Genomic DNA, 16,271 nt, shown 5'->3' on the forward strand with positions numbered 1-16,271 from the left:
CACTGTTGCAAAACGTATTGAAAGAAAAGCAGACATATTATTCCTTCAATGTTCTTTGAAGCATCTTCCTTTTGAAGACCCTTTCAGAAAGCAGCCATTGCTGCAACTTTTCTGTTGTTAGTTGCCATGGTAATCTTTCGTTGATTGGATTAATAAAAACAGTGTTAAGCTAAAGAAGGTTACAAATTCTTTGCATGATTCAAACATGAAACCCATCCACAGAGACAGTTATCTAATTATATCTTCCAACATTAGCAGCCTATTCCAAAGTAAAGAGAAAATCAGCTAATAAATATAATGATCTTAAGTCAGATTGCAAGTCAGCAACATCTTCTATTAGATAGGTTCCCTGTTTTGACAGAATATAATGTCATTCTGAAGGTTCTGTGTTCTAACTATATTTGCTGTAATCTTGGTGTAAAAGTGGCCATAAAATATACATTCTTAGCAGTGTAAGATAGTTAAAGTAAAGTTAACAAATATTATTAGAAACTAACATCAAAGAGAGTGTTGTCAACATTAAAAAGTACCTTTGCATAAAGTGTTATTGTTCTGCTCCTCATCTTTGTTGATTCAGGATTGAACATCTAAAAAATGTTCATTTGGAAATGATGACTAAATGGACTGCAGCTATTTAATGTTTCCATATCTTTAAACACTCTATTTTTCAGAAGGTTCTTTGAAAGCTGTTTAAGATTCAAATTGGTAGCTTTATTCTTATTCCTTGCAGTGAACAGAATGTTGAGTTACAAAGAGAAATGATCAGTCCCAGGAATAATAACTGAATATTGCTCAGGCTAATATTTAAAGCTGTGACAGATATCAATCAGATGACGAGTCAGTTGTCTAATTGACAGGCTAAAGACACAACTTGGGAGCAAACTTTGAGCATGTATTTATTGCCGCTAGCATCCTAGGATAAGTGTGAGCAAAGGAAGAATTGCAATTGCTAGAAATCTGAAACAAAAATAGAAAATACTATTAAAGTCAGAATCCCATAGAAGCAAAGGTAGATAAAATGACCAGAAGTTGATGGAATAATTGTTCAACATACTTATCATTTTACAAATTATCAGAAACGTAAAGAAAACAGAACAAACAAGTATCAAAACCCATAACCTAATGATTTAGTTATTAGTAAGTGTTGGAGGCATATATAATTAAAGCCAAATAAAGTATATAAATATATTAAATGATGCATATATTTATTATAGCAGATTAGTTAATTGTGCAACAAAATACATTACTAAAAGCAAAGTACATAAAGTACGTTAACAAAAGACATTATTAAAGACAAATTCTTTATTAATTTGTTATACTTAAATATATAACAAATTACATATAACTCATATAAAATATAAAATATTGTATAAAATATAACAAATTAATAAGGAAATTATACAGTTGTTCAATATCATGGGATTTATTATCCTAATTATTTATCATTGCATGTATTTCATCAGATTATGGAATCTAAGCATCTAATTGCAATGCCTTCAGCTATAACAATCATTTGTAATGATATAAATCTAAGAAATATTTCTATTTATTATCTAGCATGGCAACAAGATGTTCTGACAAAAAGCTGAAAGTGAAAGCAAAAGTCTTACATTATGTGGCTAAAGATGGATTGAGGTTCAGAAGGAATTATAATTGGTTTGGTAATGTTTCATTTATGCGACAGCCTCTATAGATGAAATAAAGTTTCATTTATGGAGGCAAAAGAGAGTGAACGATACTATGTGTGCGCGCGCGCAGAAAAACAGGACCAGTGGGTGAATTTTACAGATGTCTATCTGTACTTCTACTCGTCCTGAGGACGTGGTGAAAGTTTTTGTCATTTACTTTACATTGTACAAATACTATTTATTTGTATGTGTGCTCCCTTTGTCTTCTGTCTCAAGTCGGAGCTCGGCAGCTAAGTGGAATTGAGCTGGAAAATACTGGGTGTCAGTGAACCCAAAGAATGAAACCAATTTGAAAAATTACTTGCAAAACAACCACAGCAAAACACCGGGGAAATGGGCTCTTCGGCCCACCGAATCCATGCTGACTATCAGTTAATTATATTCACGAAGTCCACACCAATAAGTTAATGAGTGCTCCCAGGATTTGAGTAGGGGAGGAGGAGGGGTTTCCCCTTTGTGATGTATTAATATTTTTAGTGGTGGCGGTGATGGAATGAGATGATAGAGTTGGTGGATTAGAAACCGAACGAACAACTACAACTATAGGATTTCCGCAGCTGTATGATTTGGTAGAATTTATTTTTTTATGGTTGGTAGATTTTATCCTCTGCTTTGACAGTTGGGAATTTTCTTGGGGGGGGGGGGAGGTACTGTTGCTCAATATCGATAACGAAAGAACGAGGAAGCCTGTTAGAAAGCACACACAACAATCAAAAAGAAAGATGCAAGTATTCCCAGAATAAACCCCGCAGCACCTGCTGGAATCCGCAGACAGGTTGATCGGCTGCACAAATAAATGGACTGGATCGATTTCACTGTATGTTAAAACAGGGTTTTTAGGTACCGTGAGTTTGACACTGACAGATCAAATCTTACATGCAACTGATTTTCATGTTTTTCATATTCAGAGACAGCACCACTATCAACTCAGTTTGAAAGGAGAGGATTTAACTGATTATAGGCAACGGATTATAAGCAGCTACGTAGATGATGTATATAATATTGAAACGCGTTATGATTCTCTCCTATTGTAGCAAGTTTGCTAAATTATACGGCAACGTTTTCAATGACAATAGATTGTGAAATCTATCCCCGAAGGACGCGAAAAAAAAACTGATTTATTTTTATGGTACAAATGTAAATTAAGATAGAATTGCCAAAGCATTTTTCCCGAATAACTAACTGGGAAGCTCCAGGTACCAATGATCAACACTCTATAGTTTAATTCTTTGTGCGCTTTGTTCAGGGAAGAACTGGTTAGTTTAAAAATTAATTGATTGATACTATCGGGAAAGGTAGCACATGAGTAACGCAGTATCCGTACCTGAAATGATCGGATAATTTGAACCTGCCCAGCGGCTGCAGCTTGAGACAGGTGCAGAAATATTGTGTGGAGCATGTTGACCGAGATGGAGCGTTGGATCAGCGTTAAACAAGCTGCGGAACACGCATCAGAGGGGGTCGCGCTCCATCGCTGTGCTGACTCTTCCAATATTCGATTGCAGCTGATGGCTGTGCACAACCATCAGTATAACTTGAACCTGCCTGCCCTTCGTCTTCCGAGAGCTGAAGCTGAAATGTGAATGCAAAATTTACAAGGAAGGTTTGAGGCTGCCTGCCATCTCCCTCTCTCCGGGAAATGAAAAGAGATTAGCAGTCCTGAATAACTTTCGTCTCAGATCTACTTAGCAGTTATACACGAAACCCCGTTTCATAATATTATACTACGACACAACAAAGAATGAGGCCATTTGGCTACAGACAAGTGGGATTAGTATAGATAGGCATGATGATCGGCATAAACGCGGTGGGCTGAAGGGCCTGTTTCTATGCTATGCAACTCCATAACTCTATGTCTGTGCGGTGCTTTGACAGCGTTGCCCAATTAGTCCCAAATGCTCTGCTCCCCTCCCCTTTCCCCTTCTCCCCCCTCCCCCGTGGCTCTAATTCATCCTCCATCAAGCATCCCCCCTTTAAAAGCTATTGAAATGCCCCCTTTCTTTTCTGAAGAGTGCTCTCCAGATTATGACAGCAGCAGTGTTCCTGTATTTTGTCCGGTTGATTTTGTCAGATCCCTTAAATCACAGCTCCAGCGACCCGGGTTCAATCCTGACCTTGGATGCTGTCTATGTGGAGTTTGCACGTCCTCCCTGTGACCGCATGGGTTTCCCCTGGATGCTCCGATTTCCTCCCACATCCCCGCCCCCCCCCCCCACCCAGAATAAAACATACAGGTTGGTAAATTAATTGACCGCTGTAAATCGTCCTCAGTATTTAGATGAGTGGTAGAATATAGTGCTGGCATTGATGGCAGTGTGAGGGGAATAAAATGGAATTAGTGAAGGATTAGTTCGTGTAAGGGTGCCTGATGATAGGTGTGGACTCAATGCGCTGAATGGGGCGTTCCCGTGATGTTTGACTCTATAGTTTCCACCACCAGAGATAGTTCCTCTAGATTTCCTATCATGAATTCCCCACACCGCGCATTTCAGAAACAGTGAAAATACGGGACTATTTTAATACCATAACATTAAAACATCGTCATGTAAGGTGATCGGAGAGCAGTTTTCCAGATTTTTCCTTCCCTGCCCATCTCCAAATACTAACACAGGATCTTACATGGCCTTCGCCTCCTCCAGAGATTGCAGCAATTTGATTGCGGTGACACATTTAAGTATAATACCGCGCCACTGCGTGAGACAGACTGCGAGTATCAGTAGTGATTTGCCAAGCGATGATTTTTCGTATGACCATATGAATGAAAAACAATACAATTTATGATACCTGTGCTGTTCGCTTTTCGTAAATAATGCCTTATTACGAATACAGTTCTCACCCTTTTGCTTCCCTAATAGCCTACTGAAAATAACGTATACAGAATTTATAGGTTTTAATGTTTTTATAGTTAGCGAAGAGCAGCCACTTTAGTCGTTTTGCTGGTTGGAATCAAGTATTCGATTAAAAGAACATAGACGATTCTCCCCGTCTCCAGCGTCGTCCCAGCACAAACACACCTACGCGGTGAACAAATGTAGATGTATCAGCACGTGTTTGGGAGTTTTGGTCTTTTTTTGGGGGGGGGGGGCGCAACGAAATCCAGAAAGGTTTGGATTTGGAACCAGGCGGGGATGTAAAGATATTTGAGTGGAGTGTGAGTTTTATTGGAGTGAATGAAACCATAAGTTTAGATTTAGTACTAACTATGGCTGGAGAAAGATATTAGTCTTTAAGTGCGAAACCCCCAAAAATAAACTAGCCCGTCCACCAGCCTTACACAAAAGATGGTATCATTTGGCATCAGACTGTGAAATTCATAAAATCAACAGTGAAACTACTTGGAATACGTTTTCTATACATCTTTGTGTACTGGAGTACTTAGTAGATCATTGTATTTTAAGGTCAGTCCTGAATATTCTTGGGTGGTTTGCATATTCTGTTCTTTGTGAGTTATTCCTGTCAGGTAATAAAAATGAAATGACAAAAGAGATTACAAGTTGAGGCAAAATGAGGATGATGTTATAGGTTGTTGGCATCTCTGGTGAGAGGCGAGTCTACTGTTTACAAAATCTCAGGTGAGGTCGCTGGAGGGTCAAAGACAAACTCGTTACGTCTCATTTTACTTGAATAAATGCGCAGAAATGTTACACCAAAATTATATACTCTGAAACTGTTGTTAAGGATAGATTCTGCCGCCCCTCACGTCGCTTTCATCCTTATCATTGCATTGTTTTCGGGTTGTCTTTGGTTAACACGTGGACATGTGCAGCACAGTATACTTCATACACACCAGTGCACACACGCATACAAACACTGGAGTACACCCACACATATTTTCGGAAAGCATGGCTCACCCATTCACATGTAAACACAAACGCATATTCAACCAAACGATACGAACTTGCACGTACTCAACAGAAAATATCCACTCAAGCACGCAAGCAAATGCACCAAATTTACACGCATAGAGTACTCAACACATATACACAGTCAGAGCATACAAGCGCTCCCAGGCCACGCAAACGCTTAGACACATGAAATAAAGCATACGCACATTGGCGCTCAAATACGGGGGGAAAGCTGGACGGGTGTACATAATGAACATGGAATTCCACGGTACTTGCATGCACAGGGCACTCACAAATTCCCACACAGCGCAAAATTGCCCCAAATTCGTGCAAATATTTGCAGGTAGCCACAAATAGCACAAATACACCCGCACAAAGATGCACACGCAGAGTGTAGCGTAGTAAACACACACACACACACACACACACACACAGAAAGCATAGACATGAAAACCCACGCGTTAATACAATTAAATAGGGGGACAATATTCAGAGACACAATATGCACCTCCACATAGGACTTGTTCACATACTCACATATACAACATACATCAGCGTATATATGTATCTAATCGTGACACTATTTGCAAGGCGCAATTTTAATGTGACAACATCGAAACTGAACAGCAGCCAAGCTTTGCACATCAGAAAATCAGAAATATCAAAAGGAACTCACATGCCAAAGGCACCACCTGTTCGTTACTAGGCTCTTATCCTCAGCACAGTGTATCAAAACCGGTGCTCAGATTTAGTATCTCATGCAAATTAAATTATTTCTAAGAAGCTTACATAAACCATGTCCAAAACGTGACCGATCAGTTAAATAAGAGTAATGAATATGAGCCATTTTCCATTCCTGATTGCAAACGTTCGACAGTACACAAGTCCAGGGTTTGTGGCCACAACGAATAGCGAAATAAATTATTGGTACAAAATCGAGGGGAGACCCGAGAAAGTGAGATTGCCGGTGAAATTTTACGAATTGTCCCCAGGTTAAGAATGGGAATGATTAGATATAGTACCTTCTTTTTTTAAAAAATAAAACAGAGTACAACTAATTGTCCTGTTGCACAACACGTGTGAATTCTTAAACCATCCAGGACCATCTCAAACACACACTGCCACCCCATCCCACCCAACCCCTCCATCAAATGTCTTGAACATTTTTCCGAGGGAGACCCTATAGGATATTATGCAACTGGTCGGAAATACAGTGCAGCAGTAAAGCATTGAATGGAGCCGATTTCTCTTATCGATTTCTTGCAGCGGCGTCACGGCTACCCGGCCGACTGCAACCGCGACAAATCAAACGCCAATAACTCAGAAATAAACGGTCAATAATGTGGTCTCGAAATAATCCATCAAATCCCTCAGAGCAAGGGGACACGAACACTTTCTGCTATTCTTTTGCCTGTAAGAAAAAAAGGTTTTCGATGGATGTTGGTGCGTTTCCTAGCAGAATTGATGTTCGCCTAAAACGCCTGATATTTATTTCAAGTGACTAGATCATCTTTTAAATAAGGGGGGGGGGGGTGTAGGCGTATAATGTCCAATTGTAGTTATACAAATATAATTTACTTAAATAATTATCGTTTCATTAGATAATTCCTGATGAGATCAGTCCAACAAAAGCCCAAGACGGTTAAACCATAGTTAAATTTCATACAAACTTGCAAAATGCAGAATATCATAACAGTAGCCCTTTGTATATCTGGAGCAATATAACACTTAGATGTAACTGTTCTTATTTTCACTGCTGACTTCTATTTCACGTTATCAATTAAAAGCCATAAATTAAAACGAAGATAAGCTATACAAGTTAGCGCTGTGACTTATACCGCGGTAATGCAAGCAAGTTTTAATTATTACTTGGAAAATGCAATGTGGAATTTGTGTATGGAAATCAGTGCAGAATGGCGCTGTGGAAGAGCTGCCTTGTTGACATCGGACTGTAATTTTTCTTTTAAAAATAGCATCTTGCACTCTTTTATCCTGGAATATGGCGCAGAGATTTTGCCATTACTTATTTACTACTAAAATATGTAATAATTGTAACTATATAATATCCAGACTTAATCTGAGCAACTACGATGGAAACTCTTATCCTCGCTTTCTTTTTTATATATAATTGTCAATGTGATAAATTGTGTTTTTATTCAAACGAAACCCATAACAGCAAAAAGGACTAAAAGTTAAGCATATTCCTTGAATTGCCTTTAAATGCGGAATGAGGAAAAGGTACATCGATGCAATTGAAGCGCCAGTAGAGCGAGATGGCTTGGTGGAATTCACATCACACGCGTGTCGCGAAGCAAGATTTAAATTGTGATTAAGATCTTAGAAATTTACGGAACAGAACTCGCCTACTGGGCCCAATATATTCATGCAAGAAAACGGGCCCATTTATGAGGTTGTAACCTTTAAATTATGAAACCAACACGCTGTCCAGTCACTGCACTAACGAAGCCTAAAGTTCTGCGATATGCGATTTCATCTTTAAGCAACTTCTATTTCACCCACATTGAGCCAGTTGGCTACATTTTCGCTGTCTAGGACTGTGGTGTTTAAAAATAAACAAGAAATATTTCAATACTTTTAATTTAAAGCACTCTCCTCTTCAGTTCCATTCCCGTCCTTCTCGCCTTTGTTACACGATTCTCTTTAAACTCGTCAGGACGTTAATAGTTCTCTTTATCGTTCTGCACAAAAATTACTCTTTAATTACCTTATTACCAAAAGGTCAAGTATAGTTAGCGGGGCAGGGTGCGCCGGTGCATACGAGAGCGCATTTGAAGCTGATTGTTCGATATGCTTAAAACAAGGCCTTAAATCTACTCGATTTTAACGAGATGCAGACAGCCACAATTAAAGAAAAATAGTCTGAAGTCATTCGTAATATTATCAATGTGCCTTTTATAATTTTTTGAAATACACAATCACAGTTTTTAAAAAACCTCAGTAAAAGGGAAATAAAAACTGCTGTCCTTTCATCGTTAACGCGTCCCTTCAAGTTCTAACTGGAGAATTCATTAATATTAGTTTTGAAAGATGCATAATTTGGCCGAGGCGAAAGGAAGTGGTGGATTGATCACCTTTCTAGGTTGTGAAGAGTGTAAAATGGGAAGAATGCATGTAAAATGTTGGATGTTCTAATGCAGATCCTGCTTCCTCTCCGAGGTTTTAATGTACTGTGTGCTACCGACTGCTCCCCCTGCACAGATAGAGGATTAGCAATATTTCAAAAGAAAGAGCAGTTAATGCGGTATAGTGTGAACTGTCCCACCCCTGCAATAGGCTAAAGCGGAATTACAGCTTGTATGATTCGTCTCCCCTCAGTCTCCCGGGAGACTGCACAACTTGGGTGTTCCCGAGCACGGTTAACCAGTTAAACCTCGAGTTCATCCCTCCGACTTTCCAAACTTTGGTTCCAACTTCCAAGGCCCGGAGACCCGAAAGGCAGGAATGCATTACTACCGTCGAGGATAGTATTTTAAATTGTTGTGAAATGAAGTTATTTACAAAAGTGCAGAAAAGAAGAAGAAAAAGCCTAAAAAAAGACATTTTCCTCTTTTATTTTCAATTAACTTTGAGGAGCGGATTTAAACTGGGATCCTGTAGAAAAAAAATACAGTAAAATGTTTTAACCTGTCTTTCCATTGACCTCGATTGCTATGAATTTCCCAAAGCGCGATTTCAAAACTGATAATAAACTAAGTTTTAGCTCTCTAGTGTTTTTTGGGGGGCGGGGGGGGGGGCGTGGTAGGTGAGATGAGAGATGGCTCAGGCCATAATTCCGATGCGGAGACTCACAGATTGACTCTCAGTGTTTCGGCCTTTTACCGAAGTATTTACCTCTGGAAGTTGCTGCCATTTCTCGCCTTAGAATCCAGGCGTGAAAGAGACAGACAGAGGAAAAAATGTGCTGCGACATTTTCTAATTATATGCAGATAAAGTAACTAGTGCAAAATGTAATTAAATTGCCCCGCAGAAGTAAACGGATCAAGCAGACCCTTATTATAGGCGGTAGCTGTGTCGTGTTGCCACGACAACAGTAAACCGTCCAAGCTTACCGTCTATAATGTACCAGGTCTTAAACGAAGGCATTTTGGAGCCTCTTCTGACATTTCAAATCTTTCTGGGAGAATCTCTGTGTAGATTTGATGGTGGTGTGGGTCGGATAGGGATTCACAATGCGCTTTCCAGCAGCCCCCCCCCCCCCCAACTGGATTTGCTCTCTGATACAAACACCGCCACATTATAACCTAATTAAACTCCTCCACCCCTTTCTCCGCGCAAGAAAAAAACACCCGCTCTTCGCTGAGGCCGTTTTCTGTTTCACTTAGCACCATGGTTGCAAGTTATGTCCGGACAGAAATTCTCTTTTTAGTGCAATGAAGGGTTAAAAAAAGAAATGACTCTACTTTTGAAGGTATTACTTTGTTCTTTTCGTTGGCCGGGAACCATTCTGTTTTCTCCTTTCGGACTAATTAATGCAATCCCCATCAAAAGGTATTAGAAGTTCTTTGGTCCTAGGCCGACAAGAAGCTGGCCAATAAAATCATTATATATATATACATCAAACAGAATTTAACGTTAATTTTACCATAGAACCCCAAGTTCACTGCTGCAAATTTACACCATCCGATATGTTTCCCCCTTCAGAAGGTCGGTGTTTAATTCTATCGCAAATTTATTTCGAAAATCGATTGACCTTCTATTCATTATCCGAGATCATTTTAAAATTAAATCGTGCTGTTCTCACAAAATATTACTATTAAATCTGCGACGTTAACGAGAGGGTTTATTTAATGTGTAAGAAACGGGCTGCTTTGAACTTAGATATCAAAAGGCCAGTTGTGTTTAATTCAATGCTGGAGTGGGCTTGACAAAAGGTTATTCTCCGTCAAAGGATGTGAAATGAAGTACGTGGGTATACACTCATTTAATGACAAGTAATTGACAAATCCGAAGACTCGCATTACTAGAGGAATAGAACTGTATTAATTATTTAACAACGATTACCCTTTCAGCGTGTCCTGCACAGAACTGGTCATGTATTGAAAATATGACAAGTTAAATCACACTTGGGTGCCACAGAGAGCGAGAGGGAAAACACAGCAACATTTGTACTGCAGGTCGATACCACCGGAGATTTTGAAACAAATGATATATTGCATGACGTAAATCCGCCCTCGTTGGAAGTTTTAAAACATCAGATAGTATATTCTTCCAGCATAGCTACAAGTGGCGATAGATAAATAGATAGATAGGTGGGTATGTAGGTAGACAGACAGAAACACAAGAAACTGCAGATGCTGGAATATAGAGCAATACATATAGATAGATATATATAAAGAGAGAGAGAGAGAGAGAGAAGGACAAGCAGCCAAATAGACAGACCTCTTGGTAGGTTTCCCACGGAATAGGTTGACTCGAGTTCTGTGGGTTCTGAGTTGACTGATGGGGCCAATGTGGGACTCACAGACTCTGCTACAGGTGGGACAGGAGGTGACTGACCGGACAGACGGGTTGGCAGTTTGGGAAATGCTGAGCTCTTTCCGACGTTTACTCTGGGCTCCTGTGTGCCCGACTATCGGACCCGAGGTTCCTAAAGCAGTCCTGTATGCCCCTACTCCATTTTGAACGGGTTTGGGGACCCCAGATTCCCGGGAATGTCCGTGGGGATGTTGACTCTTTCAAGGAGGCTCTGAGAACATCAATGACTTGTTCCCAATGCCCACTTGGTAATGTAATGCCATGACTGAGCTCAGAAAGGAGAGCTTGCTTCCGGAATCTGGTGTCGGTCACACAAACTATGTGGCCCGCTCATCAGAGTGTGTTGGAGTCTCCATGCTGAGGATGTGGGCCTGGGAGAGGACGTTTGTTTGCTCGTCCTTCCAGTGAATCTGGATGACTTGCGAAAGGCAATGTTGTCCGTACTTCTCCAATGCCTGTGGTAATCCATGTTTCAGAAGCGTGCACCAGGGCAGCGATCATTGCTGCCCGGTAAACCATTGGCTTTGTGCCAGGTTCAAAATATAAATAGATGGCAATGTAGCAACAGGAGTAGGCCATTCTTCATAAAGCCCGTTCCCCCGCCATTCAATGAGCCAGTGTTCAACGGTATCCTAAATCCACCCGTCCGCCTGGGCACCATGCCCTCCAGTACCTTTGGCTGAGCAGTCTCAATCGACCTTGTATTCAAGTGATCAAGTGGAGCAAGCAATGATTTTCATTTTGCGGGAGAGACCCCCACACTAACCCCCTGAATGGTTGGTCGGACCTTTATCTGGTTGTGGTCCTTGTCCCGGATTCCCCTATTATAGAGTTAGATTGACTAAAATATAATTTGATCCTCGATAATTGGGATCGCACAACCAATCTTTTAGGAATTTCGGCCGGGTTCTGTGACGCCATATTAAAATAACCTGTTGTGTTTCTTTTTCGGATATACAATAATATATTACTAAACGCCAGATTTGCCTATTTGTCGGTCATTTCAGAAACCACTGTCAATATTATTACAAGATGTTTATTGTGTAAACGGGGTTGTCTTTATCATGTATTTGCTCCCACCCGGGCAACACAACATTATAAAAATTAAAATGCGGCACAGAATGATTTTGTTTTCGAGAAGAGGGGGTCGATGGTTTGATCTGCTCCCGTGTTGTTGCTTTGGTTTGATTAAAACTGCCAGAGTTATCGTGTATGGATTGATCTCCACGGATCTCACTCTGGTTTGATGGTTTCCTGTATATGTTTAATCCAACTGTGACAATGCGGTCGTTTGCACGCGTTCTCTGTTTTCGGGGTGAAGACATTCATTTAAAGTCCTACCAAGTGCAGTTTTAATCACTTTAAAAATATGAATCTAAGTGATATCTCACAGAACGGTTAATATGAGGTGGTTGTTCAAACATCCTGGAGACTGACTTGTTGGATTTTTTTAAAACTAGAGACTAGCAATATTGGAACATTACAAATTAAACGCTGCGTATTTTAGTGCTTGAGTTATAACAGCAGTGAACATATTGTTATCCTAATACGGTGAATGGAAGCATAGTACATGGTAACAACGGATTGATTAGCCAACAATGCTGATAACATATTGCAATGAAGGTTTTGTAATTGACCATACAGCTGCAAACAAATTAATTTCCTTCCTTGATTTTAAAACCATTTTTAACGCCGAATAAATAACGGATATGCAACAGGGATTAGAAACATACAGACATTTCAGATTATTATGTTCTAAAGTCTCGATTCTGTATTTTCAAAATGTGGCCAGGAAGTATGCATTCGCCAAAGAACCACATTTTAAAATTTGGGGATGTCAGGGTTAGATCTCATGTTTTCTCGGATAATCACATTTGTAGACAAGTGCGGCTTGTTTGTTACTTGGACCTCTCTCCATATCGCTCACACATCGGCAAATAGGAGCCCTCTTCCCAATCTTTAGTGTCCTCTTCCTGGGTTGCTTTCTGCTTCACTATTATCTAACTACAGTTGCCTTATCTGTTTTAAAATGATGCCCGGGGTATTGTTCGCAGATAAAACAATCTTCAATTCCCCGTGCGCCACTTATTTAAAACAATGCATTTCGCATCATTAGCCGATCCATCAAAAGATGAATGTCTTGAAAATCTGTTATCTCCAATTATCTATGCATCTATCCTACCTCCCTTGTTTCTAGTAGTTTTACCCATATATCTCGTTCTGATTGTCTACCCAACATTATATATATATATCTGACCTCCATTAACAAAGTTACATCTCTGTCAGATATATTACGGGTTTACTTTTGATTCAATTCGATCACAATAACTCTCAGGAGTGAGCACCGTTCAGTTGATAAATCCAATTGTTGATAATAACGTCCTTTCGTTATTAAGTTTGTCTATTCATAGATGTCAATAAAAGTACTGTACGTTCATTTTTATTTACCAGGGACTCAAATAGCTTATTGACGGGAAATAGCTCTCCTTTCGAAAATAAGTAACCTACTTGATTTATACAAGACTCACAGACAAATTTAATTACTTAGCTGCCATCAAATTGAAAGAATCCTGTTTTAAGAAAAAATGCGAACACGCTTAGTGAGTGCACGCTGAATGGTTCGTTGCATTTGATTTCAATTTGATCGCAATTCCCACTAAAAAGAACCAAAAGATCCCAGAATAAAGTAGAAAATGTTATTTCCAGTTACAATCTTAATTTAATAACTCGGCCTATTGTCTCGCTTTCCAATCGCATCCTATATAAAATACAGCAATAATAGCTCGTTAGTACAGGTGAGACGTCGACAATGGCGAGAAAGATTTAGGATCAGTTTATCTGACATTAGCCGGGATATTTTTTAAACCTTAAATTAACGTGTATTTTGCAGATAACGTACCTGGAGCTTGTGGGTCCAACCACGACCATGGTCCAACTCATGAAGCTGCGTTCTGACTGTAAAGAAGTCGAGGCAATGCAGGATTATTTGAGCTCAACACAGCTAGTGTTGACTTTAGCACAAAGCAAAGATTTCACTGCCCGGCTAGGTCCAAAATGATTATTTTACTAAGATATTGATCGGTGTCATAAAATTCCTTTAAACACATTGCACGAAAAATTAGAAGAATAACGGATACCCGTGGAAACTGACTGAAGTGTGACGTGCAAGAGAAAATAGATTTTCGTGTTTACTTTATCCGATTTATTCACTGATCACATGTAATATCTTATTAATAAAATCAGCATACAATATGGAGTTTGAACAGAATGTGGATTAAACAGAAACGAAAACACAGCAAATCTTTAATATTGCGACCTGTGTTATAAAATGGCTGCGTACGGTTCTGGTAAATGGGTGGACACATACGTGTGTGTATACATCTCTGTGTGTGTGTGTGTGTGTGTGTGTGTGTGTGTGTGTGTGTGTGTGTGTGTGTGTGTGTACGTGTACTTTGGCTTGTGAAAAATGTGTGCATGCGAGGGTTCATATATAATGTGTACGTGTGGTTGCGTTTTACAAACGTTTCTGTGTTTAAAACGGTACGTGGCCATGTATATAGTGCCCTTATAATTATTAAACTAGCCCACTGTGTAATTATATCGTACAGCGTCAGAGTTCGATGTAATTCGGCAACTTATCTTGCTGGATCATTGAAGTGAGAGACATTTTAAAGTGGTTTAAAAACGACCCCCTGACAATGGTCCTGTGATATGGAACATGCAGGTTAGAGCATCGCATTCACACGTCTTTGTCGCCGGTGCTAGCTCATTTCTAGCCGTATTCTGTCTTGCTGCGGGAGGCCTTTATGTGATAATGAAACAAATTTCATGGTTGGTTCGCGACGTGTGTGTCCTTGGAGCGAGATACAAGTTGTTCCTAGGCGATTGCAGTTGCAACGGTGTGTTGGAACAATGTGGTATTAGAAGGGGATTTAATGTTGTTATTTTTGGTCGAATAGAACACCATACACTTCATTGGCGCGTGGGAAACTATATCCGGAATTGGGAAATGACAACAATCTGATCCAATACCCTTAAAAAAAACACGACATTTTTCACTGTTTAGTCTTGAGATTCGCGGCTCTTAATTCCACTTCTTAAGTTTACGCAAGGTTCTGAAACCAAATCTTTCCATACATTGGCAAGCAGTAATTTTACATGCTTTCTCTTGATGGCCTTTCGAGGGCAAATGCGTCACTTTACATTGCGGCAGGATGTACCCTTTAAATTCATCGCAGTGTCTGCAAAAGAAGTGTGTGGCCAGTCTTCGGTTATCACAGGTCTAATGTCGTTAATATACTTGTGATACCTCGTTTTCTGGGCCGTAGGGAAAACAAGGCTGGTTGAAAGAAGAACTGCGTGGCATGATTTCAACTCTGGACATAACGTCGCCATCATCAATTGAGGTCTTATTTTTACTAAAGTGGGTTGGGGCTGAGATCCATTTAGTGAATGCACTAAACATATAGAAATAAGAATGAGATTGCAGGGGTCTCCTAAAATTAGCTGCGGACCCGGTTCCCGTATCTTTGCACTGAAACTTGGGTTATACTGCAAGGCCCCAATCAAATTAAGTTAAAACATAAATGCTTTAGTTTTTAAACTGATATTACACTTTGCCCTCAGTCTTCAGAGGGCACCGTGCAAAAGCTCGCGAAATCTGTTGTATGTAAAATTAAAAGTTGACACTTTTAGAATGCCACCTAATAGTTAAATATTTGCAAGCCGAAATCAGTTGTGTTCAAAACACTGATACATTAGCATTCAGGCGTTTTCCATGCAAGTATTTTGTACGGTGCCTGGAATTATGTAAGTTGGATATTTGCTTGAGCACCGGGTTTGCAGATGTTGTAATTCAAAGCTTTATTTTCTTTAAAATTGAATTGAGCCTTGTGCTGGTGTTTTCATTTCTACAATATTAACACGTCAGCCTGGATAAGCATAGAACAAGACGAGAGCTAATGAACGTATTATCTTACTCAACAATGATGCCGGTCGGGAGATTGAATGAAACAGATAAGAGAGAGGACTGTCCCTCAGTTAGAAGTTCATACCGTCTCCAGAATTCTACCTATTAGGGGCATGACTATTTTAAATGCAGCCCAATTTAAGTTAATATAGCTGAATTTCCATGAGGTCGAAATCAATTGATAATATCACCCGTTTGACACCTTTATTTTAAGCTGTCTGGTGCGTAGGGAAAGGGAATTTTAATAATTCAAATTATTCCACGCCATGCGC

General features: G+C 39.7%; 2 long non-coding RNA genes across 3 annotated transcripts; one reads left to right on the top strand and one right to left on the bottom strand.

Moving 5' to 3' along the window:
- Positions 1-689: 689 nt before the first annotated feature.
- LOC127568834 (uncharacterized) lies at positions 690-10,987 on the bottom strand. 2 transcript variants are annotated; one of them, XR_007956081.1, is made up of 3 exons: positions 10,935-10,987; positions 3,013-3,260; positions 690-957 (listed from the first exon to the last, which is right to left on the bottom strand). It is a non-coding gene; the product is annotated as an uncharacterized LOC127568834 (long non-coding RNA). The 2 variants fall into 2 exon arrangements; XR_007956080.1 differs by lacking the exon at positions 10,935-10,987 and adding an exon at positions 9,605-9,701.
- Positions 10,988-12,145: 1,158 nt separating this feature from the next.
- LOC127568833 (uncharacterized) lies at positions 12,146-14,282 on the top strand. The gene is made up of 2 exons (XR_007956079.1): positions 12,146-12,271; positions 13,921-14,282. It is a non-coding gene; the product is annotated as an uncharacterized LOC127568833 (long non-coding RNA).
- Positions 14,283-16,271: the final 1,989 nt, after the last annotated feature.

The sequence above is a fragment of the Pristis pectinata genome, chromosome 3, assembly GCF_009764475.1.
Source record: "Pristis pectinata isolate sPriPec2 chromosome 3, sPriPec2.1.pri, whole genome shotgun sequence".
NCBI lineage: Eukaryota > Metazoa > Chordata > Chondrichthyes > Rhinopristiformes > Pristidae > Pristis > Pristis pectinata.